This window comes from Mauremys mutica, chromosome 3 (genome assembly GCF_020497125.1).
Source record: "Mauremys mutica isolate MM-2020 ecotype Southern chromosome 3, ASM2049712v1, whole genome shotgun sequence".
Lineage (NCBI taxonomy): Eukaryota > Metazoa > Chordata > Testudines > Geoemydidae > Mauremys > Mauremys mutica.
In genome coordinates this window covers 177,786,935-177,814,785 of record NC_059074.1, presented here as the reverse complement: position 1 = coordinate 177,814,785, position 27,851 = coordinate 177,786,935, and the positions used below count along the sequence as shown (strand labels likewise).

The following is a 27,851-nucleotide window of genomic DNA, read 5'->3' as shown; positions in this document are numbered from 1 at the left end:
GCTAAAGGCGGAGGAGGCCTGGAATTACTTCATGTCAAAGTTGCAGAAACTATCAGAAGCCTGCATCCCAAGAAAGGGGAAAAAATTCATAGGCAGGAGTTGTAGACCAAGCTGGATGAGCAAGCATCTCAGAAAGGTGATTAAGAAAAAGCATAAAGCCTACAAGGAGTGGAAGATGGGAGGGATTAGCAAGGAAAGCTACCTTATTGAGGTCAGAACATGTAGGGATGAAGTGAGAGAGGCTAAAAGCCATGTAGAGTTGGCCTTGCAAAGGGAATTAAAACCAATAGTAAAAGGTTCTATAGCCATATAAATAAGAAGAAAACAAAGAAAGAAGAAGTGGGACTGCTAAACACTGAGGATGGAGTGGAGGTTAAGGATAATCTAGGCATGGCCCAATATCTTAACAAATACTTTGCCTCAGTCTTTAATGAGGGGCTTAGGGATAATGGTAGGATGACAAATGGGAATGAGGATATGGAGGTAGATATTACTACATCCGAGGTAGAAGCCAAACTTGAACAGCTTAATGAGACTAAATCGGGGGGCCCAGATAATCTTCATCCAAGAATATTAAAGGAAGTGGCACATGAAATTGCAAACCCATTAGCAAGAATTTTTAGTGAATCAGTAAACTCAGGGGTTGTACCGTACGACTGAGAATTGCTAACATACTTCCTATTTTTAAGAAAGGAAAAAAAAGTGATCTGAGTAACTATAGGCCTGTTAGTTTGACATCTGTAGTATACAAAGTCTTGGAAAAAATTTTGAAGGAGAAAGTAGTTAAGGACATTGAGGTCAATGGTAATTGGGACAAAATACAACATGGTTTTACAAAAGGTAGATCGTGCCAAACCAACCTGATCTCCTTCTTTGAGAAGGTAACAGATTTTTTTTAGACAAAGGAAATGCAGTGGATCTAATTTACCTCGATTTCAGTAAGGCATTTCATACGGTTCCACATGGGGAATTATTAGTTAAATTGGAAAAGATGGGGATCAATATGAAAATTGAAAGGAACTGGTTAAAGGGGAGACTACAGTGGGTCATACTGAAAGGTGAACTGTCAGGCTGGAAGGAGGTTACTAGTGGAGTTCCTCAGGGATCGGTTTTGGGACCAATCTTATTTAATCTTTTTATTACTGACCTTGGCACAAAAAGTGGGAATGTGCTAATAAAGTTTGCAGATGACACGAAGCTGGGAGGTATTGCTAACACAGAGAGGGACGGGGATATCATACAGGAAGATCTGGATGACCTTGTAAACTGGAGTAATAGTAATAGGATGAAATTTAATAGTGAAAAGTGCAAGGTCATGTGTTTAGGGATTAATAACAAGAATTTTGGTTATAAATTGGGGACACATCAGTTGGAAGTAACAGAGGAGGAGAAGGACCTTGGAGTATTGGTTGATCACAGGATGACTTTGAGTCGCCAATGTGATATGGCCATTAAAAAAAGCTAATGCGGTCTTGGGATGCATCAGGCGAGGTATTTCCAGCAAAGATAAGGAGGTGTTAGTACCATTATACAAGGCACTGGTGAGACCTCATCTGGAATATTGTGTGCAGTTCTGGTCTTCCATATTTAAGAAGGATGAATTCAAACTGGAACAGGTACAGAGAAGGGCTACTAGAATGATCCGAGGAATGGAAAACCTGTCATATGAAAGGAGACTCAAAGAGCTCGGCTTGTTTAGCCTAACCAAAAGAAGGCTGAGGGGCTCTTTATAAATATATCAGAGGGATAAATATCAGGGAGGGAGAGGAATTATTTAAGCTTAGTACCAATGAGAACAAAATGTGATCCTGTTTGTTACACTAGTGTAAATCCAGAGACTCCTCTCATGTCAGTGGAGTCACTCCAGATTTGCACCAATGGAAACTCATACACCTTTTTAGATGGGATTATGTGCACCTTTATACTGGCCTCCAGCTGCTTGCAAAGGCGCATGATGGGGCTATTGCTATATCTCCAGCCAGCCCAACCACAGTCTGTTGGGAAATGGAGCATCTGTGGCAGTGCTGCTCTGGTCTCTACCCTCCCCTTTACCATAAGAGAGCACAAGCACTGGCATTTGGGTTGCTTTGTGTATAAGGTGCACAGGGAAGAAAGGGAAGTCCTCTCTGTGTAGGGTGACCAGACAGCAAGTGTGAAAAATCGGGACGGGGGTGGGGGGTAATAGGAGCCTATATAAGAAAGACCCCAAAATCAGGACAGTCCATATAAAATCGAGACATCTGGTCACCCTATCTCTGTGTCCCCAAACTCAGGCCAGGTCGACACTACAAACTTACATTGGTATAACGACATTGCTCCGGGGGGGGGAGGGGGAAGAGGTGTGAAATATCCACCCCCCCGAGCGATTTAGTTATACCTATCTAACCCCCGATGTGGACAGTGCTGTTGATAGGATTGCTTCTCCTGTTGACATAGCTACTGCCTCTAGGAGAGGTGGATTAACTGTGCCGATGCTCCCGTGTCGGTGTAGTAGCGTCTTCACTAAAGCGCTACAGTGACTCAGCTGCAGCACTGCTGAAGCACTGTACCTGAAGACAAGCCTTCACATTTCATATCAGCTGAGGAGTAGCAACATTTCAGACCTCTTAGTTTACAACTGTTTATCTATTAAAACAAAAACCAACAACAACAGAAGGCGGCAGCAACAGTAGAGCAGGGTCCTGACTGTAGAGGAAAAACGAGCAGGGATGGTGTCATTCTGTGTGTTAGTACAGAACCTAGATAATGGGGCCCTAACCCAGACAGTGGGCCCCAACTCTGCTACCATAGCATAAATAATATGTTCTGCTGCACTTTAAAAATCAATTTATCTAAGTAATGCCAATATCATTTATTTTCCAGGCAAGATTTCCACTTGGTGTAAACAGGTACAGCTTCAATTAATTACACCACCTGTGGATCTGTCCCCCTCCTCTCCTCATGTCCAAATACTTTTGGCAAAATTCATCCCAAGGGTAGCCCCCTGTGCTTCCAAGGAGTAACACCAGGGATAGATTTGGTCCGCTAGGTATCCCGCCTTTCATATTACCAATGAACAGTGTGGAATTTACTTGTGTAGTAGCCTGCCTTTGGAAGGGAGTACTCAAAACAATAGCTGGTTGATTTTTAAATAAAGTTGATTGTGTAGATGGAATAAAAATCAATATTTCATCACCAATACATCATGCTAAACAAAGAACCAGTCCTGCAAACTGTTAGTAGCACTACAGACATCTTTATTCCCTCCCACATTTAGTTATATGGACTATGTTTTGTGATTGTTTGAGCTATTAAATGCAAAAGTAGCAACTTTAAAAACAGTTCTTAGTTTTTATTTTAATTAATGAAGTGCCTCATCGTATTTCAATAATACTTTGAAAACATGAATGTTCCTGCCACTGTAGTACTTACCCAGGGAAAATTCCCATTGGATTATGACTACAGGATTGGATTCCCAAAGAGTGTTTTTTCAGTATTTTTATTTTTCTTGTATGGTTGATGTTTTATTTACCATGAAGAAGAAGATGGTTGAACAGGCTTGGCTTTGGATAGTACAGAATTGTGGCTTATTCATTTTCATGAATATTTGATGAAACTGTCAAGTTTCATCGTGATATGTCTTCAGATAACGTATCCCATGTGTGTAACAGCTGCACCACTTTCTCCTTTTGACATCTACAGCATTTTCTTTTGTCTGACTCATCTGAACATTGATTGTGTTTTGAAGGGATGGGGGAGGGAATGAGGTGAAAAAACCTGTGACATCCGAGATGACCCTGAAGCCCATAAAGCTGGACAGCTAGCAGTGTGTATGGAATATCTTTACAGGTTTGCTGGGACAGCTACCTCAAAAAATGGATGATCCTGGGACAACTGAACAGTTGGCAACCCCAAATAAGTATGTCTAAGGAGGTTGTATAGAGGAAAATATTAACAGGAACATGTTAAAAGAAAAGATTTTAATAGTTTTATTCAGTTTTACTTTCATAGCAGAATGTTACTTTGAAAACTATCAGGTTTTATACAATGGTTCTGTACAAACACAGTGGTCATCATTAAAATGTCATCATTTACTCATGTAACCACTGTGGTTACATCTGAATATTGCAGTTTTTCCAATTTTAAGAACAGGAAAAAAATGCATTATCTCAGATCCCACAGGGTGGAATTTGATCTTAACTGCTTGGTTTTCATTGGCAACCACTGTAATTCTGTTAGAAACATTAATAAGATCTTTTTTTTCTGAGAACGAGTCTCAGTTTCTCCTCAACAATAATTCAATAACAGAAAAACAGTGGAAAGAAATAATCAGATAAGTATTACCTAAATATTACCTATATTACCTAAATTTTAAACAGTAGTTTCATTCTCCCCACAAGTTTAAGCCACAGCCTGCAAAGACTTATGCACTTGCTTAACTTTAAACTTTCAGCTCATCAGGACTATTCTCATGCTTAAAGCTTAGCATGTCTGTAGGTCCTTGTAGGATCGGAGCTTTATTTGTGATTGACTGAATCCTGGGTTCTGATTTATTTTTCCTGCATTTCTTTTTAAAAAAACAACTAATTTTTCTTTGATGGAAGCAATGTCTGTGATTACCTCGAAACCTGCTTGTGAAGGGCATGTTGCTAGCGCATTAAGTGGTTTTAAAATAGCCTTATTAGTTGTCTAAAGGTACAAGTACAAAAGTAAAAATATCAGTTTACCTCAATGTAGCTCAAACACTGAGCTGGATTGATACTTGACAGAGAAACTGAAACAGGTGTTGTGAGGGGTGAAAAAAAATCTCCTTTTCACATACTTGACTTTTTCAACTAGTATAAAACCAAAACCAGCTTCATGAAGGTGAACGAAAAATGGAAAAGATGATAAATAAAATAGAACAGATTTTCTTTTGAAAGAAATGGGAGGTAGTTTAAGATCCAGATTTGTGCCTTTTTCCAAGGCCAACTCGTGGGTTCCCTACTCAGTGCTTCCTCAGACAGCTCCCTGGCTGAAGTCAGTGAGAGTTTTGCTTGAGGAAGGACTGAGAGCCAGATTGGACTTATGTGAGGAAACCTGCACAAGGGCCTGGAGACCCCACGTTTTAGCTCATATAGTTTCTGGTCCATAATTGAGGCATCAGACTAGATTTGGCCATTCAGAGGGCCAGATAGTTCCTGGCCCGGCTTGAGTTCTAGGAGGTAGGAGAGTATAAGCAGCCTTCTCCTGCCTTTTGCACACTTCACGGAAGAGGAGGGACAGTCACAGTCCTGATGCTTAGGAGCCACAGAGACTTGTTCCCTGCTAGTGTCTGAGGGGTGGGGATGCATAAGTAGCTCTGTGAGGGATGGGGAGGAGGTAGTCCATGACCATCCCCGCCCGTATCTGGTGGAGCTGGCCATGTACATCACGGGGAGCAGGCTGCACTATCCTGTGGTCCTCCCGTTTGCACTAGGGAGCTGAGGAACAATCCTTCCTGAGCTCCCCCTGGAGCAGTGCGGCTCTGCACTGTCCCTTACCCAGGGCTGTGGCTCATACTAGTCTGGCCCACAGTGAGGAGGGGCAAGACCTGCCACACACACGGATCCTGTGGACCATAGAGTGTGAGGGGGTCAGCCGTAGAGAAAATCTACCGAGCCAGCCATAGAAGCTGGATATGTACTTGTAGACTCAGTGCCAGTCAATTACTCCTTGGGCACCTCTCCCTCATGAGCTATTGCACAATGGCCTCGCTGCTGTTCAAGAAGCTCTCCCCTGGTGGAATGGGAGGTACTGTGTATAGGGGGACAGTGAGGAATAGAAGGTTGGTAGGTTTAGCCTTATCTTCTGTGAGAAATCTCTGTGAGTGTTAGATGGAATAATACTGCAGAGAACGTCTGTTAGTCTATAAGGTGCCACAGGATTCTTTGCTGCTTCTACAGAACCAGACTAACACGGCTACCCCTCTGATACTGCAGAGAACAGCCATTTCCTGGCCTCTTAACCCCTCACAGAAGAGCCTTGATCCTGAGGGCTTGGAGCACAGAAGGCTTCTGCGGGATCAGAGGGGAAGGGAAGCGCATGCTACAGAGACAATGTTTCCCCTTTCCCAACCATCCCTACCTCCAAGGTAGTTTCTGCCATGTTAGGCTGACCCACTCAAGTTAGTGAGAGGAAGTATATAGAGAGCAAGTTTTGCCTCCCGGGCTTGATCCTCAGAGGTACTGAGCATCCACAAATACAGTTCAAGAAAATGTTAACTGCAGGTTACTGGCACCTTCTGAAACCCAAGTCCCTAGCATCTGGCTGTTGGCAAAAAAGCTGCTCTGTTCAAATGCTGGTGTCTTCTAATCTATTTCCAGTTTTTGGTGAGACAAAATTCAAAAATTGTGGCTTTGTTTAAACCTGGATGGATAAAAAAAAATTGTTTCTGGTGTTTTTAGCTGCCACTCCAGTACGGAAAATATAATAATTGTCATGATTTGTAACCAATTAAATGAAGTGGTTGCTGGTTTTGTTGTGCTTTCTGCTCTTGTGCAACCACACAGTAGCTCTGCAGTTTAGTTAAGAGAGTATTCCCAGACACTGTTCCATATACTCCTGCTGACTTTGATTATGCATTTTTGAACAGGTTTTCATTATTATTATTATTATTTATTATTTAATCATTTCATTTAAAGAAAATACAGAGGTAAGGAAAAATGTTCATGGCTATGTTTGTTTCTTTTCTCCAACAGCCTACTGAGAGTCTGATTCTGACGTAAGTCATTCTGGCTTTTTACACCAGTGTAACTTTATTTTCTGCAGTGGAGTTACTGATGATTAACATCTGTTGAAACAAGATTGGACCCTTGATATAAAGTAATTTAAATAGGAGGTAATGTCATTGTGCATTTTTGGGAATAAGATAATCTATTAATAAAGACTGATTGTTGTCTTATGAAATGTTAAACCCTGTTATCTGTTTTGATTTGTTTGGGAGGTAAGGCTATAGCTGGCAACTATTAATGTATAAAGAATTCTTATGAATGTCGGAGCCTCTCTGTAATTTCCTCCCACTCCTGGATTCCCTTTCCTTTCTGTAACCCACACCCTCACATTTGTTTGTTCTGGTTTCAGTTAGTTCAGAGTAATTCATCATTATGCTGCATCTAGCATTATACAGCTTTCCTTAATATCTCAGATTCATCCTAGAGGTAAATCTGTTGAAGTCAGTGGAGTTACACCAAAGTTTAATTGGCCCATTTTGTTTGTAGTAAGTTACAGAAACACTTCAGGATCACAGGCCTGGTTTAAATCAAAGGCCACATTCAGTGTTTTTGTTACTTTCATGTGTATCTGTTCCCAGAATTGTGTCAGGTTTGGATATTCCCCAAAAATGTGATAGTAATTGTCTAGTTCTTTCCCCACCCTTATGCATTGCAATGATTTCTTTTAATCTTGTGCTTCACAGGGTTATGAAATAATCTGATAGCAGCTACCAATGAGGTGAACAAGAAAGGCACAAAGAACTTTTGTGCTACGTGTCTTGTGTTTTGGGACATTCAGCAGCTTTCAAAAATATGGAGCCTTTATTTTAAATTAGCATTTCTGTTTGTCTTTAAATTATTACTTTGTCCTTCCTGGATAAAGTCAATAGTAGCTGATAATTTACATTGGAAGAATCTAGCACCAGGATTAATATTCTTAACCTCTTTTGTGTTTGGGGTGCGGTGCATAGAAATTTATTGTGGTGGGTCCCTAGTGGCTCCCAGCAGAATTAATTTTGGAAAGCAGTTTCCATTTTGATATACAGAAAAGATGTTCATGTGGTATGCTATAAAGATTTAATCGTCATAGTTCATTTGAGCCTCTGCAGCTCAAGTAATTCAGCCATGGCAAACTTATGGTAATAAAACAATCTTTATACTACATCATACAATTCACCTAATGTATCCATATTGAATATGGTTTATTTTGGTTCTGTTCTTTCTCAGTCTGTTTTGGGTGGATTGTGTTAAAATTTTTGGTCACTCGTAATTCTTCTGTTGATGTTTATATCTTGCATACCAAGCACATCCTTGTTAGCTTTGTAATATGTATTTGGTAGAGATGAATATGGTAGTCAGCACAATATCTTTTGTCATGGTTAACCAAACTCTCTTCACAGCCACAGCACTTTTTTAACAGTTAGTGAGTTTAATGCAATGCGAAACATCTCAATGAAGGGACAGTACTGCAGGCAATTTCAAAGTAACAAGCACCAAAATAAATGATATAGTCTTTCTATTGCCTTGTGCTTATTTTCTGTTGCAGTACCATTAACCTGGAAAGACTCAGTTCTCTTTGCCTGGCACATGCATCAGTTTTGGGGATCCTTGGAAATGAATATTTAAAAGAATTTACTGACTGATTTATATTTTGTCCCTATCAGTTTGTGTAAATAGTAAACATTCCCTTAACTGTTTGAGGAGTGTAAGTGCATTGCAGTAGCATAAAAATAAACTACTTGCAGATTTTGTTGGTAATCTTTTCTCTTGGCATCTTTCCAAAACCAAAATGATACAGTAAAACACATTTTCGCAAGTACAAAGGAAACAAATATGATTGTAGCCCTACTTGCAGCTTCTGTTTCAATGGAGCCCAAAATCTCGCGTCATTAACTCTGTATTGTTGGCATCACTTCTAGTTAGATGGATCACTGATTCACATCTGGATTGCTTGGTAAACTGGATGCAAGCAAACAATATGCATTTTAATACAGCTAAATGTAAATATATAAATCTACAAACAACAAATGTAGCCATATTTACACAACAGGGGACTCTGGAAAAAAAAAATGTGGTTCCTGGTGGACAGTCAGCTGAACATGAGTTTCCAGTGTGATGCTGGTGGCCAAAAGAGCTAATGTGATCCTGGGATGCATGAGCAAGGGAATCTCGAATAGTAGAGAAGTTATTTTACTTCAGTATTTGATAGTTGGGTGACCGCTGCTGGAACACTGTCTCTAGTTCTGGCGCCCACCGTTCAAGAAGGATGTTGGTAAATGGGAGAATGTTCAGAGAAGAGCCACGAGAATGAGTAAAAGGATTAGAAAACATGCCTGATAGTGATAGTCTCAAAGAGCTCCATATATGTAGCATAACGAAGAGAAGGTTAAAGGGGGACTTAATATTCACAGTCTATAACAGGGGTCGGCAACCTTTCAGAAGTGGGGTGCCGAGTCTTCATTTATTCACTCTAATTTAAGGTTTCGCGTATTTGTTTTACCATAGCACTGTGTCAATGTCTATATCTGTCTCCATTTTATATACATAGTTTTGGCTATCTCATCATACAGGTCCCCAATGAGAATTATTGATCTGAGAAATCCTGCTCCTTCTCACACCCCTGTGAGCATTAGCTACCTGAAAGGTGGTGGGATGGGGATAGGATCATGCCTTTTCTCCTTGCACAGATAGCACAGCTGACCAGGCAAGATAGGAGCATGTTGTGCCTTCCCCAAGAGTGGTGTAGCTGCCGTGCCTGTGTGTATTGTCTGGCAGTCTACAGGAGGAATTCTGGTGTGAGTCCATCAGAATTGCTCTGGGGGACTTTGTCTGCAACATGGCAGCTTGTGCTCCCTCTAGTGTCCCTGAGCACACCATGGCATGAGAGATATTTATCTGCAAATATAGCTCTGCTGCTGCCATAGGCTGGAGCATCCATGGGGAAAAAATGGTGGGTGCTAAGCACCCACCGGCAACCCCCCGTCAGCTCCCCCCAGTCCTCCGGTGCTTCTCTCCCGCTGGGGGGCCCTGCGGATCAGTGCCTCCACCTCTCCCCACGCCTCCCTGCCTGCCGAGGATCAGCTGTTTCGCGATGTTCAGGAGGTTTGGGGGGGAGGAGCGAGGACACGGTGCGCTTGGGGAAGGGGGTGGAACTGGGTGGGAAGGGACGGGGGTGGTGTCTTGGGGGGAGGGGTGAAGTGGGGGCAGGGTCTGGGGCATCCTCCCTGGCACTTTGGAAAGTCGGCGCTTGTCGCTACTGTGATGTCTTCTCTTTTTATTTATTTTTTCAAATTTTCTGGAATAGTATCATAAGTCATAGGTGGGCAAGAACAGTAGCATCCATCCCAGTGATAGTCTATAAAATTCAACACACTAATGTTTTGTCTGCCGTTACCCCCTAACCTTTTTTAAGGTCTCCCTACTTTTGCAGCTATATGCTTTAGGCGGAATCATTCCAGTTCCTAGATCAGAGAGGTACTACTGAATCTGATGTACGTTATCATACTCGAGAGACCAAGGAGACTAGCTAATTCTGGACTTAAAATGGCTGAATCCTTTTGTGGCTTGATGTTACTTCAAGATGGAGTCAGCCAAATTGGTCATTCTGGCAATCAGTCTTGGCAATTTTGCTAGCATTGCTAAATTTACGGGGCATCTATTTATTTATTCCACTAGCAAATATTTAACATAAGATCCTTTTCCCTTCAAAACTGCACACTCCATGCTACTCTGGCTTGCCAAAATACCAACAGTATTTGCCCAAATAAAGATTGTAATAGCAGCAGGCTTAGGAAAAGGAGGGATCAAGCAGTGATCTTGTATCTCTTTAATTTTAACCCGTTGGTATTCTCACAGTGCATGAATTTTTAATGGAGAGGTGCAATTATGAAAAAGCTAACATAACATAATCCGAGGGTTTATACTAAAGCTTCTTATGTGCGTTTCGTGCATTTCAAAGTACTCAATTAATTTATTTACTTTGGAAGAAGATGCACAGATCCAGATGTTCCTAGTACATGCTGGTACAACTTAGTACCCCAAACAAGGTTGCTTTAATTGCTGTTGACCTGATTAAATATGATTCCATTTCAAGTATTGATTGCCACACACTGATAATGTTTCTGTTTCATTTATTTAACTGTTACCCTCATTGCAATCTATCCTCAAAGCTTACTTCTTTTTTTCTGATGCCCAGAGGAAGGGAGTTTTAATGTATTTATTGGGAGGGAAATGACTCTAGATTATCCCCTCTGCAAGGTTTCAAAATGTGTCCTGTTTTCTCGGTGTCAGCCAGTCTTTTAGGTTATTCACTCTTTGTGAAAGGGGCTGTCTTCATTTTTTGGCATTGTATAGCACCAAGCTCTTTGTCATTACTAACTGAATACATCATTGAGTTATTGTATATCTCTGTGTTTACTACATAACAATATTATAGTGGAGTGTCTGAGTTGCTGGAAGTTTAAATGAGCTGTCTTTTCAAAATGTTTTAAAGTTCCAAATCAATAATAGAATATATGGGATGATGTAAAATTTACAAATGGATACATTTGCAATCCAACCATGTTAAAATTAGCCCCTGGTTTATCTGTCAATACGTGAGTTTGGGGTTCCGTTTCTCCTGCAGCAATACACCTCTACCCCAATATAACATGAATTTGGATATAACGTGGTAAAGCAGCGCTCAGTGGGGGCTGCGCACTCCGGCGGATCAAAGCAGGTTCAATATAACGCGGTTTCACCTATAACACAGTAAGATTTTTTGGCTCCAGAGGACAGCATTATATCGGGGTAGAGGTGTATATGGACTGGCAATATATGGATTCAATAGCACTTAAGGCTCTATTTGTTGTCTGTGTCTATCTACTACTTATCATCATCATCATCATCATCATGCATGAGCATGGTTAGATGTTCATGAAGCCATCAACAATTGCAAAAGAAGTACAGAATTGTGGTCTTGTATCTTAGCAGTTAAAATACCTTTATTCAGTTTTTCACGCTGTTTCCAGTATTGTTTTGTTGATAGTGCATTCTGCTGTTGCCTGGGACACAGTCACTGGTCTTGCTCCCTGGGCTGGCAGGGAATTACTTTCAAGTCAGCACACTGCTCCAGATGGGTGGCATACCACATAAGGAAGTGTTAGCTATGATCTAGTAGACACCAATGGGCCTTGATAAGACTGCAGTTAGCAAAGCCAGATCAACTTCTGTGGTTCTTGGAGGTCCATCGCCTTTCATACTCATTGCATAAACTCTAACTGTGACACAGCATTTTTTGTTTGTTGTTTTTCTTTTTTGAATGTATGCAAGTAACATTTTCAATGTAAGAATAGAGCTGGTTGAGTAACAGAAATAATGGGTGTTATGTTGCAGTCTATATGGTTTTATAAAAATATGCTAATAAGTGAATATAATGTAACTGGAATATGCTTCATGCAAAAGGTCTCTTGTAAGGTATCATTACAAAGCTTATAATCTGAGTGTGATCATCCTATTTGTATAAATGTACCATTCTTGTATCTGGAACTAGAAATATGAAATATAACTCTGAGGGCCTATTGTAATTATGCAAAGTGTGGGCCATTAATGGTGGTTTAGAATCTTGATGACTTCCATTAACCAGGACAATTGACTGCAGATGGCTGTTTTTACCTGTAAGTCTTTCTCTATACGTGTGTGCTGGCAAGTGGGCAATGAAGTCTTGCAGTGACATGTGATCATGTCACCTAGATTCATAGATTCTAGGACTGGAAGGGACCTCGAGAGGTCATCGAGTCCAGTCCCCTGCCCTCATGGCAGGACCAAATACTGTCTAGACCATCCCTGATAGACATTTATCTAACCTACTCTTAAATATCTCCAGAGATGGAGATTCCACAACCTCCCTGGGCAATTTATTTCAGTGTTTAACCACCCTGACAGTTAGGAACTTTTTCCTAATGTCCAACCTAAATCTCCCTTGCTGCAGTTTAAGCCCATTGCTTCTTGTTCTATCCTTAGAGGCTAAGGCGAACAAGTTTTCTCCCTCCTCCTTATGACACCCTTTTAGATACCTGAAAACTGCTATCGTGTCCCCTCCCAGTCTTCTCTTTTCCAAACTAAACAAACCCAATTCTTTCAGCCTTCCTTCATAGGTCGCGTTCTCAAGACCTTTAATCATCCTTGTTGCTCTTCTCTGGACCTTCCCCAATTTCTCCACATCTTTCTTGAAATGCGGTGCCCAGAACCTGACACACTACTCCAGCTGAGGCCTAACCAGCACAGAGTAGAACGGAAGAATGACTTCTTGTGTCTTGCTCACAACACACCTGTTAATACATCCCCTGAACTGGAATCCATCTTTAACCTGGTGTCTTTTCATTGAGAAGGAGGGGATGGGAACCCAGAGAGGGACAAAGGATTTCCGACTTATGCAAAAGATATATAAAGGTGTGGAACAGAACAAAGCAGGAGGAGCCATCGTGAAGAATCCCCTAGTTACAACCTGAGCTGGAACAAGAGCTGTACCAGGGGAAAAAATTGTGCCCAGGCCTGGAAGGTGTCCAGTCTTAGGAAAAAACTTACTGAAGCATCTCTGAGGATGAGATTATCTGTATTCAGTTTGATTAGACATAGATTTGTGCATTTTATTTTGCTTGGTGACTTACTTTGTTCTATCTGTTACTACTTGGAACCACTTAAATCCTACTTTCTGTATTTAATAAAATCACTTTTTACTTATTAATTAACTCAGAGTATGTATTAATACCTGGGAGAGCAAACAGCTGTGCATGTCTCTCTATCAGTGTTATAGAGGGCGAACAATTTATGAGTTTAGCCTGCATAAGTTTTATACAGGTTAAAACAGATTTATTTGGGTTTAAACCCATTGGGAGTTTGGCATCTGAGTGTTAAAGACAAGAACACTTCTGTTAGCTGCTTTCAGGTAAACCTGCAGCTTTGGGGCAAGTAATTCAGACCCTGGGTCTTTGTTGGAGCAGATAGGAGTGTCTGGCTCAATAGGACAGGGTGTTGGGGCCCTAAACTGGCAGGAAAGGCAGGGGTAGAAGTAGTCTTGGCATATCGGGTGGCAGCTCCCAAGGGGGGTTCTGTAATCCAACCTGTCATAATGGGAACATTTGTTCACAAATTGTTGCTCTGTATGAGACATTAAAACTTACTTCCACTAGAGGCCTTAGAGACTTGAGCATGAGTTCTGCAGCTTTTAAAGCTATAAATTGATGGCCATCTTGGATGCCCTCACAAAGGAAATATTGTGTCTTGTCCCTTCCTTGCCCCTTAGTTGCACTGACATTTTAGAGCTTTAAACATTTAATTTTTGCAAGAAAAATAAATGTTCAAAATTTGCTCAGAGAAATGAAGCTTTTATAGCTTAAAAAGGCCATGAATAAAATTTTCTCTTTTTGAGCTGTGTCCTCATCTAAGGTGACCATCTGGAGTGATGTGTAGGAGGAAGAGAAATAGGGTAGCTCATGAGAGCAGCCAAATGTTTGAAAGGACAGTGCAGTTAAATGGTCATTAGCTGGAAAATGATCAGTTTTTACACTTACAGAGTTTTTAGTGTTGCCAATTTGTGCCTTTTTTTTGTTTTGCAAGTGTCATGATATTTTATCTTAAAGCGCTGCTTTCATTTAAAAACATAAGCACATTTCTCATCCTCAAGGTTGCGAAGTAAAACTTGTAAGCTTGTACTCCAGTGTATCCTAAAAGCTCCAAAACAAATAGAAAGCACCCAAAATTTAAAAAATCTCATAATTTTAAAGTTAATCTCTTGGTATTTTGGGTCCTGACTCTTGAGTTTTGAACACATGAAATTGGCAATAGTAATAATTATAGGGTGATTCTGAAAAGTGCACTTGCCTGTAGCAGAGTCTATATTCAGATGTATCTTGTATGGCAAAGTAGTGAGGTATTGCGTGGATCATCCCAGCCAGATAGATTTTTCTCAGATATGGATACCTGCTTGTGCCCTAGTAAAATCCTACATGGTTACTAGAGCACAGTGGTCAGTACTCTGAAAACATTTCAGCTACAGTATCCATTAGGGTAAAACTTTTACATGATAGCATTTTAGTAAAGTGACTAGTCAGCTGCTGATGTTGTTGTGATCCTTTCAGCATTAGCTCTGAATACAACTTATGATATTCTTTTTTTTTTTTTCTTCTGTTCACGTTAATCCTGAAATCTGGCTGCTGGTTATCCTGCTTTGTTGCCTACAATCAGGCAGGACAAAAGCAATTGCCAGCAAGTGTTTTGACATTCCTTCCTCATTCCTCAGTCTTGCACCGAAATTTCAAGCCAGAGTTACACTTTGTTTATCTTGACCAAGCAGATAAAGCTGGGACATCTACAAGAAAGCAGAAAAGCTCTAAGAATGGGTGGCTTTGGATAACAAATTTATTCTACTGTTCACCTCCTAGCTATCCAGGCATATTCTCATGATATTTCACCTTCTACTTGTTATACATATGGTCTAGAGAGATTTCAGGTTCCCTCCTGACTAATAGAGATGACCAGTAACAAATGGAGGGTATCTCTTTCTGTTGCTTTCCATCATAATATAATTCCTTCCAGGTATTCCAGAAACCCAAAACAACTGAAGGCCACCCAGTTCTTCTGAAATCCAGAGAGGGCCTTGAATCACAGCACTAGAAGGTTCTTTTGCCCAGTGTGGTACGTAAGGCTTTTCATGAGCCTTATTCTTATACTCTGACTGGAGCCACAAAAGTGGAGACTCTCTATCACTGGTTCTGATCTACTTCCTTATGAGCTGTCTGGAACCAGCTACTATTTCTGAATAAAAGCTAAAATGTGGATTGTGCACTATTTTTGTGCACTTGAAACATGGAAATTAGTCCTAGTTGGGATTTATAATTCTGGTTAATAGATTCAATCCAACCTAATATCTTTCTTTTTTCAGTCCTGTTCGGATTCTTGTTTATTTGTACTTTGGATTTTTAAAGTACATCTTAATTGCGTTGCATAAAAGGTGCTTTTATTCTTACCTTGTAGTGCCTTACATTATATAAGGGTACAACTGACAAACATTGTGTACAAAGACAAAGTTAAAACAGACAGTGACACTGGGAATCAATTCAAGTAATTAAGGAGTCTAGATGAACAAACCCAAACAAGTTTGTGGACAATACCAGGCAGGGATATTTGCAAGCGCTATGGGGGACTGGATTAGAATTCAAAATGATCTTCACAAACTGGAGAAATTGTCTGAAATAAAAAGGATGAAAGTCAGTAAGGACAAATGCAAAGTACTGCACTTAGGAAGGAATAATCAATTGCACAAATACAAAATGGGAAATGATTGTCTAGGAAGGAGTCCTGCAAAAAAAAAACCTGGGGGTTATAGTGGATCACAAACTAAATATGAGTCAACAGTGTAATGCTGTTGAAAAAAGTGAACATCATTCTGGCATGTATTAGCAAGAGTGTTGTAATCAAGACACAAGAAGTAATTCTTTCACTCTAGTCAGCACTGATAAGGCTTCAGTGGGAATACTTATGTCCACTTTTGGATGCCACACTTTGGGAAGGATGTGGACAAATTGGAGAAAGTTTAGAGGACAGCAACAACAATGATTAAAGATACAAAAAAATGGGTTTCTTTAGTCTGGAGAAGAGAAGACCGGGGAAGGGAGGAGACACACAACAGTCTTCAAGTATGTAAATGTTTGTTATAAAGAAGACTGTGGAGATTTTTAAGAAAAGGTAAGACTAGGCTTTCCAGGTGTCCGGTTTTCGACCGGAATGTCTGGTCGAAAAGGGAACCTGGCAGGGTCCTGTGAGCACTGCTGACCAGATACTAAAAGTCCGGTTGCCTGCAGTAACTGGCCTCTGCCACCGGGGGGGGTGGGAAGAGCAGCAGTTGTTGCTGGAGCCTGGAGGAGCACTCAGGGATGGCTTCGGTGGAAGGAGGTACAGGCGTCTCCCATGTCCTGCCCCGAGCGCGGCTCTCCCTGCCCCACTCACCCATCCCCCCACCCCCTGTCTTGTCCCAGTTACTCACCCCCAGAGCCCGGCTCTTTCTCCAGTGTCCTGCCTGTCACCTCTAGAGCCCTGCTCAGCTGGCAGGGGGAGGGCGGTGGAGCGAGCAAGTGATGGTGTGGGGTGGGGAAGAGGAGCAGGGGGCAGGGCCTTGAGGGAAAGAGATGAAGCAAGGGGCGGGGCCTTGGGGGAAGAGGCAGAGTGGCGGGGTGGGAGAGGTTCAGGCGCTCCATGTCCAGTTTTCACAAATGAGAAAGTTGGTACCACGGTATCGGCAAGCCTATCGGGGGCTGGGGCACATGACTTACGAGGGGAGGCTGAGGGAACTGGGCTCATTTAGTCTGCAGAAGAGAAGAGTGAGGGGGGATAGCAGCCTTCAACTATATGAAGGGGGGTTCCAGAGAAGATGGAGCTCTGCTGTTCCCAGTGGTGGCAGATGACAGAACAAGGAGCAATGGTCTCAAGTTGCAGTGGGGGAGATCTAGGTTGGATAATAGGAAACACTATTTCACTAGGAGGGTGGTGAAGCACTGGAATGGGTTACCTAGGGAGGTGGTGGAGTCTCCATCCTTAGAGGTTTTTGAGGCCCAGCTTCACAAAGCCCTGGCTGGGATGATTTAGTTGGTGTTGGTCCTGCTTTGAGCAGGGGGTTGGACTTGCTGACCTCCTGAGACAGGGGTGGGCAAACTACGGCCCATGGGCCAGATCCGGCCCGTGGGATTGTGACCCCCATGGCACCGCGGGCTCTGCGTCATTACTGGAAGTGGCTGGCACCACGTCTCTGTGGCCTCTGGGGAAGAGAGGGGAGAGAGCTCCATGTGCTGCCCTCGCCTCCGGGCACCGCCTCCTGCAGCTCCCATTGGCCAGGAATGGAGAACTGCGGCCAATGGGAGCTTTGGGGGAGATACCCGCAGGGGAGGGCAGCGTGCGGAGCCCTCTGCTCCCCCTCCCCCAGGGGCCGCAGGGACATGGTGCTGGCCGCTTCTGAGAGTGGCACAGGGCCAGGGCATGCAGGGAGCCTGTCTTAGCCCTGCAGTGTGCCGCTGCCACCCTGGAGCTGCTCCAGGTAAGTGGTGCCAGGCTGGAGCCAGCACCCTTCCCGCACCCCAGCACCCTGCCCTGAGCCCCCTTGTACACCCCGCACCCCTCCTGTGTCCCAATCCCCTTCCATGAGCCCCTTCCTGCACATTGCACACACCCCCACCCCACACTCCCACCTGCACCTCAACCCCCTGCCCCAGCCCTACATTCATGGCCCTGCATGCAATTTCCCCACCCAAATGTGGACCTCGGGTCAAAAAGTTTGCCTACTTCTGTTCTTAGGATTCTTCCAACCCTAATATCCTGTGATTCTATTACTAACCCATGAATGCCATGCTAGTTCTCTTACCATTCTGCATCGTTTTAGTCTTGGAAGGGGATGATTTGTCTTCTTCAGAGTCGATGGGAAAAGTTAAGTAAGCTGTCCTGGGCATTTTAGTGTGATTTCCAGCTAAATTAAGAAAGAGAAGTTTCTCTGATTTATCTTTTCAATCAATATCTTCAACAAAATCTTTGTAACAATCAAAATACAAAAGGAAGAAAGTTTTACCAATATACTTGGCATCTGAAGTGGGGTGCCCCTAATGCTATTTTTTGCCTTCCTATGTTATTCCCTGGTCTTCATAACTTTTACTAGGATAAAAGATTAATGTTGTAGGCCAGTGAAAATTGTTAATTCAGCAGTGTCAGCATAAACTGAATATACCTCCACTTCCCTAGTTGTGGTCACATACACACATGTGTGTAAAATAAAAGCCACAACAGAGTATGGAGTTCATACATATGTTACATTCATATTTTGGCTGGATGAAAGAGAGAGATCCAGCTACAGATACCATACAGAGAAACTTGACTTGTGTTCTAACATAGCAAGTATCATTTATAAATGTTATCATTCCATAGCCACTGGGCCACCTGGAAACTCTGGAGTTTTGGAAGGGCAGTGTTATCTGGACCCAGGGACAAAGTTCTTGGCTTTGCTCCAATAAGCATCTCTTTTCGGAGGAAGACAAGTGTGAATGACTTAGTAGACAACCAGTCTTGTCTGCTTCGCTTTTCTTTTTTTTTTTAATTGGATGGAAGTTGGAGGGGAAGAGTTGAGGTTAATATCTGGACATTTCATAACAGCATCAAAATTTGCCTCTCCACAACAAAACCTTTTATGAATATTGGCTTCCATGCACAGCTGTATTGGAGATAGTGGCCAATTCAGACCTAGTGTAAATAAATTTAACTCTGTTAAGGTCAGTGCACTTGCATCTGCATATATATATCAGGTCTGAACTTTGGTTCAGTGCATCTTAACAAGCATTTGGGAATAACTAAGTAGCACCTATGGTCCTTAGTTTCTGAGTCAGGGGGTAAACTCACAAATAATTAAAGCTGTACACTTGAAAAGAATGAAAAATCAAATTGAACTTAATGAGGAGGACAGGTCATTAGCCTATGTGTTGGAAACAGTAGAGGAAGCATACCAGGAACTATTCAAGGAATAGAGCCAGCAAGTAGTGAGCATGATACATGAAGAAACTGGAGAGGGAGTGCAGTCATTTTTTCAGAAGCAAAGAACATTTTCATCAGCTCTTCACAATGTAAAATGGAAGTTTTCACTGGTCCTTTTCATTTTTCACCTTCTTTAAATCTTTAGTGTTTTCCTGTCTCCTCAGTGTCTCCTCCCAAACCTTTAGCATAGTAGTAGAAGCCATTTAGGGTAGGGTAACTTCAGACAAGTAGGGTAACTTCCAGGACTGTCTTTCTGGCCTGTGTTTGTACAGTGCCTAGCACAATGGAGTCCTGTTCCATGACTAGGGTTCCTTGGGTGCTATCACAATGCAAGTAATAAATATAAATAATAAATAATTATGTGAATCAAAAGGACTGGGGCATCCTTGACTGATGAAATCTGTAGCACAGCTGTGGGCAGAGTGGGATATTCCAGGTCTCTACTAATTCTCTTTGCTGGACCTCCAGATTCATAACTCCCATAGGCCCCTTTGAAAGTCCCAGCCTTTAGAGAATTTGAGCTGTGTGTACTTCATAGGAAAGGATGAAATCATTTTTCAGGAAGAGCTTATCGGCAAACTGTGGACAGTGGGAAAGATTAAATAAAATGTCAGGTGCTCCAGCAGAGTCACAAACTGTTCCTGCGGTGATGTGGGAGGGGTTAGATTGGGTACTGTGTGACTGACTGTGCTAGAGCAAATGACTGTGTTCACACAAGTAGTTCGCAGAGACGTTATCCTGCATTGTATGTTACGGTGTTTGATTTTCTTCGGTAAATGCCTGATGTGGGTGTTTGGATTTTTTTGTGAAATATCATCCTATTTTATTACACTTCCTTGCCATTGTATGTTTGTGTAAAGAATTGAAAATGTAATTTGAAATGTACGAGGTCCTTGCCACTAGTTATACAAAATGCCAGCAGACTCTCTTTATATTTTCAGCTTACTATTATTTACTGTGAATTATGATACACTGAAGATTCCAAAATTCCTTTTGGAAAAGAAGTTTCATAAGCTAAATATCAGATTTCTAAAACCTAATCTTTTAAGAACTGGATTACTAAAGTAGGCAGATTAACCTGGATTTCATCAGGAAGGCTGAAGTTCAGATATGTAACTGTATGACTGCTGGAGAAGTGAAGTTCACAAAATACACTGAACAAATACAGTTCATATTTCAATAGAGAAATTGAAATAAACTTTGTTTTATGCAATATGTCATTCTGCATACCATGCAGGGTCTGTTAAGTGTGTCTGGTGGTGGTGGGGAAACCCCAGAATTATGCAACTATATGAGCATAGTATGTCAGCACATTGTCGGGTGGACATTTACTAAGCACCCTCTCCTGGCCAGGGTCGCTTTGCAGGCAGGCTGCCTCTTTTAGCCCCTCCTTCATGCCCCTTAAGAACAGAAACTATTCTTAACAATCCTCAGGGTCGCAAAATAAAGTCCACACTAAGTCCATGAAGTCCAGCACCACATAACAAGTCCATACTAAATTCTAGTGTCTTCTCCCACAGCTGGCGCTCTTCTTTTGTTGTCGTCTGTTCTCACAGCCCACTGTTTCAGCTGGAGCTTGGCCTTCTGGTGCTGGCCTCTAGGCCTGAACTCTGCCAGGGTTTCGCCACTGGTGCCGCCTTCTCCCCAGGTTCCTCTCTGTCACAGCTCACTTGGTCTCAGGGTCTTCCCTGCAGTCTCTCTACACTTTCTCTATGCTTCCCCACTTCATTGCAGTCTCCTCCTGCTCTTTATAGGGCACCCACCCTCATCTCTCCCCTTGTGGCTCATTCTGTAATCAAGAATGGCTAGCACTAGCCCTGCAACCTGTAAGGGGCCAGCTGCTCTCTCACAGAGCACATACCAATAAAGTCCGTTTAAAGGCCATGATTTTTGTTTTCAATTCACTGCCTTTGGTGATTTTGATTAGCTGTTTCATCAGGAATTCTAAATAGATTTCCTTTTGAAAATGTGATAGGTTTAGTGTTTGGGAAATTAAATAAAATGAAGTAGTGAGGCACTGATTGCTTTCAGAACCTGAAAACCAAAGTCGAGTTCTTATTTAAATATGGCATTAATAGTAAATGACATATACAAATCCATAAACAAAGGTTGTTACTGAGAAAAAACAAGTGGAGTTGAAACGTTATTTATTTATTTTTGAATGAGAAATTCTAGAATATTCTTCAAGCATAGCATGCATAGTTAACTTATTAAAAAGTCAGAAAGCAAACAGGTGATAGAAACAATATGTGAGATACTGTCCCGTGAGTAAAGCTTCATAAATCTTAACATCTGTACTCAATTATGAAGCCTCTATGGATGTATTTTTTCCTTAGTCCACATTTCTCACTATGAACTAATAGTACATAATAATAAAATCTTGGCCATCTGCCAGCACAAATAGATTTTTGGCTAACTTCTAGAGTGTTTGTGGAAGTAGAAAAGCAATGCAGCTGTTGGGTTGGGTACGTTCCAGCTGAGGATACATTTTCCCGACAAAAAAACTTAAATCAGAATGGAGTTATACTCAGATATCTTGTGGATCTTGGCTTTCTGTTTCTTTTCTTTTCAGTTTGTCCTGCATTAAATGTTATGGCTCTGTAGGGTTTGTAACCAAGGTATTTTGCTGTGCTCCTTACAGCCGAGGAAACCAGAGAGAAACTATAAGTGATTTGTTTATTTTTTCCATGAGTATTTTTTGGGGGACAAACTAAATGTATTTTGACATCTCCTTTTGTCTTTTGAAGTTTATAGCTTAAGCCTTGGTATCTGTGTAAAATAGCCTAGGTTCTAAATATATCACCAGTGTTTTTCTTTGTGTGTTCGCTGAAAAGAGCCATACAATAAAAAATAATAAATATGGAGTATGTTAGATGAAATAATGCATTAATCTTTTTTTTCCTAGTCTCAAACTGAGTTCCACTTAATCTGTGTAGTCCTTGTAGCAATATTCACTTGTGGCTTGTAGCTGTTTATAGTAAAGCACCATGACATTCCCAATGATAACAGTAGCTAGATATTTAGATAGAGCTTAACTCATTTTTGTTTATTTGCCTGTTTTGTTCAGTTGTTTAGATAGTGAAAGAAGATAACTAGTCAACCATAGAGGTTTACTTTGAAATATAAGCTAGGTTATGGTAACTAGCCATGAGTTTTTGAGAGAACCTGAGTTCCTAACAGAAGCAAGGAAGAAGTCTGTCACTGTGCTGTCTGGTGTTCTACTAATGGAGGTGGTGACCTGGAAGAGATGCTTTCATGCACAACAAACTAGCAAGGCAACTCCCAGGTCAGCATGGGCTTGAAGCATTGCTTTAGCTCACGAGGGGGGGGGGGGCAGGGAGTGCCCTATAGTCACCCTCTGACTTTTCAGAAGACTTAGTACTGCACTCCTCAGATGAATGGATGGCTCTTGCAACACCATGACAGCGAAGAGGGAGGGAGTCAAATTAAAAATGGAGAATGGGACTTGGAGAGCCCTCCAGGATGATTTGGGAAAAGCTAGGGGAAAAATGTCCAAGGCACCGTCTTTCATGTCAGATAAAACGTTGTGGTTTAGATTACTTATGGCCCAGTCACTTTTAAAAATGCCTTGTATTGTGTACTTCACAGGACAACACGAAGCATTTGTGGAAACATGTTGTGGTGGCCTTTAAAGACTGGCCATTTGTCTTAGATACCTAAATACATCATAAGTGTTCAAGGTACTTCCAATAGTAAGTGTCGGGGAGTACAAGGGAATGTTACAGATACTGAGAACCATATCTGTTTATTTTTGGTAAGACAGGCACATTTCTAAGAACCATGCGGTATCATATAAAAAGAGATAAATGCCCCCAGTTCAGATTAAACTGCAGAGGAGAATAGGTGCAAAAATACCAACAAAAGACTAAATCACCAGAAAACTACATGATTTAACCAAATTATGTAAGAGGTAGCTTTTCTGAACTATTCCTCCATCTCCTTCACTCTGTCTCCCAGGGTGTTGAAGCACAGTGTGTGTGTGTGTGTGTTTCTTTTCAGGCTGCCCCTCAAACTGTTCACTTATAATGCACTGAAAAACAATTTGACTTAATCTAGATGACATTAAATCCCCTAACCCATCCCAAAGGTCATTGGAGACCTATAGGCATGCATCTAAAATTAAGGCAGTAATGATATATATTTCTTTTTCTTGACTGAAGAGGCCTAACTATTTTATCTGTACATCAGATGGAAGTTTAGGGGGGAAAGATTTCTGTTAGTCTTGTCAGGAGTTGGCTAAAAGAATGTGAGGAATGTAGAAAGGAATCAGCAGCTGGGGTCCATTAAAAGCTTCAGTATGGCCGAATATAGCCAGTAAGTTTAGTTTTACCTGACATCTTTCTCTGTGAAGGATTAGTTTAGAGAGGCCAAGAAGAGCAGGATGATATGTGCTGCTTTCCTTTTGGGACAATGAAACAGAATTAATATTCTTTTTGAGGAAACATTGGGCCAAACCCTGCTTGCCTGTTGACTTCAGTGAGGCTACTCAAGCAGGGTTTGACTTGGGGTTTTATTATTGTTATTCCTGGATGCTTCTCTTTCTTATCTGAGGGTTCATTTTTCATAAGGTTCTCTATCTTGCTTCCATTTTTGCATACAAACAAACATAACCCCATGCTTTGCAGGTGGCACATATTTAAGAATTTAAAAATTCTAACAACTGGCCATGCATTTTCTCTAGTGCAGTGGTTGCACACACAAGTTTCAGTTCACATCCATGAGCTTAGTGAGTACAGATTGACACTTGTGTATGTAAGTGTTGCTCCAGTGAAAATGTTGCACCCGCAAAGTGCGGAGACACATGCAGAGGCTAGAATCTGAAATTTTACTTCCTTGTGAAAGGTATTTTTTGGGCCCTCATGATCTCAGTATGTAGGTGCCAGCAGTATCCTGTTGGCTCTGGGTAAAGAGAGAGATGGAAATTTGTGTTCCTGAAAAGCTAAAGAGAAATTGCTAGTGTAAAAGGCAGATGTTAAACACTAAACTAAATGCTACAAAACAGAGGTTCTTTCAAGTTATTGCACATAAATGTGATGTGGACACTGAAGATGAATACACTAAAGATTGTGCAGCACTCAGATATGGATGTAATGGGGGTCATACTTGAAACAGACATTCTTGGCCTAATTCTCCAAGATGCTGAGCACTGGCAGTTTTCATTTTTGTTTAATTTTTCAGTGGCGGGTCCATAGTAACTAGGGCATGCAAGCAGTTAAAAAACTTAATTACGATTAATCGCACTGTTAAATAATAGAATAAAATTTATTTTAAATATTTTTGGATGTTTTCCACATTTTCAAATATATTGATTTCAATTATAACACCGACTACAAAGTGTACAATGCTTACTTTATATTTATTTTTTATTACAAATATTTGCACTGTAAAAAACAAAAGAAACAGTATTTTTCAATTCACTTAATACAAGTACCATAGTGTAATTTCTTTATAATAAAAGTTGAACTTACAAATGTAGAATTATGTACAAAAAATAACTACATTCAAAAATAAAACAATGTAAAACTTTAGGGCTTAGAAGTCCACTCAGTCCTATTTCTTGTTCAGCCAATCGGCCATAGAAACAAGTTTCTTATCAAACTTGGCCTGGCCCCCAAGACTTCTCTTTCTGGCCTTAAATGGCCAGTATATTCTTACAGTCCTCTTTTTCACACCCATAACAGAATGTCACAGACCAAGGGGGCACCAGGAATGGACAATTAATGATCAATTCTACATACTTATCAGACGAGGCCTGTCTCCTAAATATGGCAGCAATCCACTTGATGGATGATTGTAACACTACAGAAGAGCTAGTGTCAGGAGAAACAGATGGATTGGCGCTCACAATGTGTGGCGGGGTAGTGGCAATTTGTAGGATTGTGGCCTGGATGGGAAAGTTGATTTTTTTTTAATTTATTTTTTTTTAAAGCAACAATTGAAAGTGAGTTATGTCCTTCAGGAAAGAGCCATTCACAGTGCTACAATCCCCTTTTGAGTCTGGGAGTGAGACACAGGCAGACTCAGGGAATCAAGGGAGCATTAGTTTATCTGCCATTAGGCTGGGCTTTTGCCTTCAATTCTAAAGAATTGTGGCTGTTTATCAAAAATGTGTCTCGGTGTTTAAAAACTGAAATTAAAACTTCTGATTATATGAGTCAAATACTAATTCTTTACAAAAAATATTCTTTTGTATCCCAGATCCTGCACTCTGAAGGTTATTTGCCTAATGGTCCATTAATCAGTCCATAGTATTGTCCCTAACTCACTCAGTCACACAACAGGTTATCAATTTTCTTAATAATCAAAGAAAGTTGGAAGAAAAACTTGTAACATGATTAGGTTGGGGAAGGGTGAGAATTCAAGAGTGGGAGTATAAATGCTAAAACTACAACAATTCCTGAGCTAGCAGAATCCTCAGGCTTGTTTATTTGGCTGTGTTCATATTGCAAGGAGGTAAGAGTTATCAAATTTCAGATTCCAAGGAATTTGACCAGACTACAGGGAATTACACTCTCTAGCTTTAATACAGCTGATCCCATGTTTAAAACTCCCTCTTACCAGAGCCAGTTTTTCATTAGGCTTCTACCAGAGGACATTGGAAAGGCAAGTCTGTGTATCCTGCTTTGGGAAAAGTTATAATAGCCACTGCTGCAGAACAGCTCTCCCACTTTGCTAGATTTTCTTGTTAGCTACAAGAGGTGGGACAAAGATCTCTCAGGAACACTCTCATCCCTGCATTTCATTTCATGAAGCATACTTCAACCTCCTCTCCACTCACCCTCCTCCTCCCCCACCCCCCCCCAGTTCTCTTTCTCCTCTCAGTAATGTTTCTTTAACAAGAGAATAAAATAGTGCTTTAAACACATACCTGCTAATCATAGGAGTATTTTCATGAATACGATGACAATGGTCACACTATTGAATGGCTGGAATAGTTTGTCATTGGAGTGAAGCTCTTTGTCTTTCATTTCTTCTAAGGAATGACTCTTGTTAGGTTTTATGCCTGACACTGTAATCTGTGTTGCAGTCTAAATGTTGGGTAGAAACATGGTCCTTATTGAGACTAGATGTCGCCTATTGATGCCCTCCATGGACTGCTGCTGAGAAAAGTTCACAAATGTGATCAGGATTTTCTGGCTCTTCCATTCTTCTCCATCTACTCACAAAATCTATGTTGGGACATGAAGAGAAGGGAGTTACCTTACAAGTGGAGAACCAATGTACTCAGGCTTTGGCTTCAGACCTGGATGGCGGGGCTTGGAACCGCAGGCTTCAGCCCCATGCAGTGGAGCTTCGGCTTTCTGCCCTGGGCCACAGCAAGTCTAATGCTGGCCCTGCTTGGCGGACCCCCTGAAACCTGCTTGGGGCCCCCCAGTGGGCCCCAGCCCCCTGGTTGAGAACCAATGCTCTAGATCACCCTCTTTTCGCTTTCCAGGTGGTGGTCATATTATCACTTGATGTGAAATTTGTGTTGGTAGCATCCTTAAAGCATGTCCTAAGTATGTCCACCATCATCATCTTACCATGTTTGATGCTTTAGGTTGATTTGGTGTACTTAGAATTTCTGTTTTTGCAAGAAACGCTTCCCAGTGAACTCTGAAGACCTACAGGCATTTACTTTGGAATGAGCTCATCTTCTTATCAATTTCTGTTGTAGATTTCCATAGTTGCTCCATAAAGAAGGACAGACGTTATGCTGGTGGTAAAAATTAATATTTTTGTGTTAGTGCCAATCATGCCACTTTTCCAGATCTTTTCAAGTTTATGAAAAATATTTGCTGCTTTTGATATTCATTGTGTGACATCAAGCATGTTATCACCATCATTGCTCATCTCATTCCATAGCTAGGTAAAATGATGCACTTCTTATAGTGTTTCTCCATCTACTCTGATTTTTGCTTTGGGGACCTTGATAGCCATATATTGTGCCTTTCCAGTTTTCACCCTCCAGCCCCATCCAGACAAGAAAACCACAGCAATAGAGCATTTTGAGGCACTCAGGGTTACAAGACAGGCAGTGGCACAACCCCTCACCAGTCTGGATTGCACCCAGAATGTGACAATGGGGTTACCAGCCCCATACACAACATTAGGTCTGTGGCTCCATATTAATTATTTGGAGCTTGTCCACATGTGGATGCTCCCCCATCCTACACTTGGTGGTTGGGCTTAATAGCTTTGGATGCCCCCAAACTGACAGTGACTACTTAAAAAAAACCCATAACAGATAAATATTGGAAAAGATGTTGCATATTCTGAATTTTGCTTAAAACCCATAATAAGGACTTAATATTATTCCAGCCCTACTCAAGTGAGAGTATTATGAAATGGCCTTAATTACATATTGCTTGTGCGGTCTATGTGCATTCATGCATATGTCAGCATTTGGTGCAAACTGTACAGCTGAGAAATGAAGTTTTTGCTGGGATCCCTGTAGATGTTCACTTTCTGTGCAGAGATGGAACAACATGGCTCACTAGAAATGCATTAAATGGCAGACTTCCACAGCTTTCTATACCTTTCTGCAGCAAGCAGTTAGGCAAACAGTATTTTACTTACTTTATTTTTAAAAAATGT

General features: G+C 41.3%; 1 protein-coding gene and 1 long non-coding RNA gene across 2 annotated transcripts in view; one reads left to right on the top strand and one right to left on the bottom strand.

Annotated features, from left to right (window-relative positions):
• SPTBN1 (spectrin beta, non-erythrocytic 1) overlaps positions 1-27,851 on the top strand; it is a 201,031-nt gene that overhangs the window by 20,695 nt on the left and 152,485 nt on the right. The window lies entirely within an intron of this gene.
• On the bottom strand, positions 15,709-26,915 carry LOC123365763. Its single transcript, XR_006577744.1, has 4 exons — positions 26,798-26,915; positions 26,143-26,443; positions 18,100-18,201; positions 15,709-15,935 (listed from the first exon to the last, which is right to left on the bottom strand). It is a non-coding gene; the product is annotated as an uncharacterized LOC123365763 (long non-coding RNA).